Source organism: Oncorhynchus masou, chromosome 16, assembly GCF_036934945.1.
Source record: "Oncorhynchus masou masou isolate Uvic2021 chromosome 16, UVic_Omas_1.1, whole genome shotgun sequence".
Taxonomy (NCBI): Eukaryota; Metazoa; Chordata; class Actinopteri; order Salmoniformes; family Salmonidae; genus Oncorhynchus; species Oncorhynchus masou.
Genome location: NC_088227.1, coordinates 35,537,523 through 35,541,396, shown reverse-complemented (window position 1 = coordinate 35,541,396; position 3,874 = coordinate 35,537,523).

The window sequence follows — 3,874 nt, the reverse complement described above, 5'->3', positions numbered from 1 at the left end:
GACTGTGCCTCAAAACCAAACGTTTTCCTGGCCCACCACTCCACCCTGGACTTGAACAGCCTCTATGACCAGGTCCACCTCTACAAGGCAGCAGTGCCCATCTTTGCCCGAACTCTAAAGGACATCGCTCTCAAACGTATCCCCAACACTTCACACAGGAGCAACAGATCAATAGACACCCCACCCAGACCAGCGAGACACCCTCCCAGACCTGCAGGACCCCCCTGGACCTACACATAGAGGACCCACGCCAAGAGGAATTACATCCAGACCACCGCACACCCAGACACATCCACACCCCTACCCCAACCAATCAACACCCCCACGTCAATCATGCCCACACCCCATTTAGGCCCCCTCAGATCAGACCTATGCCACTCCTGCCCACCCCATGCACCCCACCCCCGCAAAGAGGGCCTCAATATGGAAGCCACACATACGCCCAGGTAGTGAGCGGGCAAACAGTCCCAACCCCCACTCTCACACTCGCCCAAGCCAATGGCATGTACCAGATGCTCAGCAGGCTCTGCTCACACTTACTGGCCTGAGGCCAAACCACGACCAACAACATGGACACTTTATGGAACAAAAAGCCTTTACTATTTCATCCTGGAATATCCAAGGCCTGAGGTCATCTGCCTTTGGCCTGAAGAGCAGAAATCCGGACTTCACCAAAGAAATCGGTAATACAGACATTGTCATCCTGCAAGAAACCTGGTATAGAGGAGACAGACCCACTGGATGCCCTCTAGGTTACAGAGAGCTGGTAGTCCCATCCACCAAACTACCAGGTGTGAAACAGGGAAGGGACTCAGGGGGTATGCTAATTTGGTATAGAGCAGACCTAACTCACTCCATTAAATTAATCAAAACAGGAACATTCTACATTTGGCTAGAAATTCAAAAGGAAATTATCCTAACAGAGAAAAATGTCCTCCTGTGTGCTACCTATATCCCCCCACTAGAATCCCCATATTTTAATGAAGACAGCTTCTCCATCCTGGAGGGGGAAATCAATCATTTCCAGGCCCAGGGACATGTACTAGTCTGTGGTGACCTAAATGCCAGAACCGGACAAGAACCTGACACCCTCAGCACACAGGGGGACAAACACCTGCCTGGAGGTGACAGCATTCCCTCCCGTATGCCCCCCTAGGCACAACTATGACAACATAACCAACAAAAACGGGTCACAACTCCTGCAGCTCTGTCGCACGCTGGGTATGTACATAGTCAATGGTAGGCTTCGAGGGGACTCCTATGGTAGGTACACCTATAGCTCATCTCTTGGCAGTAGTACTGTAGACTACTTTATCACTGACCTCAACCCAGAGTCTCTCAGAGCGTTCACAGTCAGCCCACTGACACCCCTATCAGACCACAGCAAAATCACAGTCTACCTAAACAGAGCAATACTCAATCATGAGGCATCAAAGCCAAAGGAACTGAGTAACATTAAGAAATGCTATAGATGGAAGGAATGCAGTTTGGAAACCTACCAAAAAACAATTAGGCAACAACAAATTCAATCCCTTTTAGACAATTTCCTGGGTAAAACGTTCCACTGTAATAGTGAAGGTGTAAACTTGGCAGTAGAAAATCTTAACAGTATATTTGACCTCTCAGCTTCCCTATCAAATCTAAAAATCTCAAATAGAAAACCGAAGAAAATTAACAACAATGACAAATGGTTTGATGAAGAATGCAAAATTCTAAGAAAGAAATTGAGAAACCTCTCCAACCAAAAACATAGAGACCCGGAAAACCTGAGTCTACGCCTTCACTATGGTGAATCACTAAAACAATACAGAAATACACTACGGAAAAGAAGGAACAGCATGTCAGAAATCAGCTCAATGTAATTGAAGAATCCATAGACTCTAACCACTTCTGGGAAAATTGGAAAACACTAAACAAACAACAACACGAAGAATTATCTATCCAAAATGGAGATGTATGGGTAAACCACTTCTCCAATCTTTTTGGCTCTATAACAAAGAATAAAGAGCAAAAACATATACATGATCAAATACAGATCTTAGAATCAACTATTAAAGACTACCAGAACCCACTGGATTCTCCAATAACATTGAATGAGTTACAGGACAAAATAAAAACCCTCAAACCCAAAAAGGCCTGTGGTGTTGATGGTATCCTCAATGAAATTATCAAATATACAGACAACAAATTCCAATTGGCTATACTAAAACTCTTTAACATCATCCTTAGCTCTGGCATCTTCCCCAATATTTGGAACCAAGGACTGATCACCCCAATCCACAAAAATGGAGACAAATTTGACCCCAATAACTACCGTGGAATATGCGTCAACAGTAACCTTGGGAAAATCCTCTGCATTATCATTAACAGCAGACTCGTACACTTCCTCAATGAAAACAATGTACTGAGCAAATGTCAAATTGGCTTTTTACCAAATTACCGTACAACAGACCATGTATTCACCCTGCACACCCTAATTGACAACCAAACAAACCAAAACAAAGGCAAAGTCTTCTCATGCTTTGTTGATTTCAAAAAAGCCTTTGACTCAATTTGGCATGAGGGTCTGCTATACAAACTGATGGAAAGTGGTGTTGGGGGTAAAACATACGACATCATAAAATCCATGTACACAAACAACAAGTGTGCGGTTAAAATTGGCAAAAAACACACATTTCTTCACACAGGGTCGTGGGGTTAGACAGGGATGCAGCTTAAGCCCCACCCTCTTCAACATATATATCAACGAACTGGCGCGGGCACTAGAAAAGTCTGCAGCACCCGGCCTCACCCTACTAGAATCTGAAGTCAAATGTCTGCTGTTTGCTGATGATCTGGTGCTTCTGTCACCAACCAAGGAGGGCCTACAGCAGCACCTAGATCTTATGCACAGATTCTGTCAGACCTGGGCCCTGACAGTAAATCTCAGTAAGACCAAAATAATGGTGTTCCAAAAAAGGTCCAGTCACCAGGACCACAAATACAAATTCCATCTAGACACTGTTGCCCTAGAGCACACAAAAAACTATACATACCTTGGCCTAAACATCAGCGCCACAGGTAACTTCCACAAAGCTGTGAACGATCTGAGAGACAAGGCAAGAAGGGCATTCTATGCCATCAAAAGGAACATAAATTTCAACATACCAATTAGGATTTGGCTAAAAATACTTGAATCAGTCATAGAGCCCATTGCCCTTTATGGTTGTGAGGTCTGGGGTCCGCTCACCAACCAAGACTTCACAAAATGGGACAAACACCAAATTGAGACTCTGCACGCAGAATTCTGCAAAAATATCCTCAGTGTACAACGTAGAACACCAAATAATGCATGCAGAGCAGAATTAGGCCGATACCCACTAATTATCAAAATCCAGAAAAGAGCAGTTAAATTCTATAACCACCTAAAAGGAAGCGATTCCCAAACCTTCCACAACAAAGCCATCACCTACAGAGAGATGAACCTGGAGAAGAGTCCCCTAAGCAAGCTGGTCCTGGGGCTCTGTTCACAAACACACCCTACAGATCCCCATGACAGCAGCACAATTAGACCCAACCAAATCATGAGAAAACAAAAAGATAATTACTTGACACATTGGAAAGAATTAACAAAAAAACAGAGCAAACTAGAATGCTATTTGGCCCTACACAGAGAGTACACAGCGGCAGAATACCTGACCACTGTGACTGACCAAAAATTAAGGAAAGCTTTGACTATGTACAGACTCAGCGAGCATAGCCTTGCTATTGAGAAAGGCCGCCGTAGGCAGACATGGCTCTCAAGGGAAGACAGGCTATGTGCTCACTGCCCACAAAATGAGGTGGAAACTGAGCTGCACTTCCTAACCTCCTGCCCAATGTATGACCATATTAG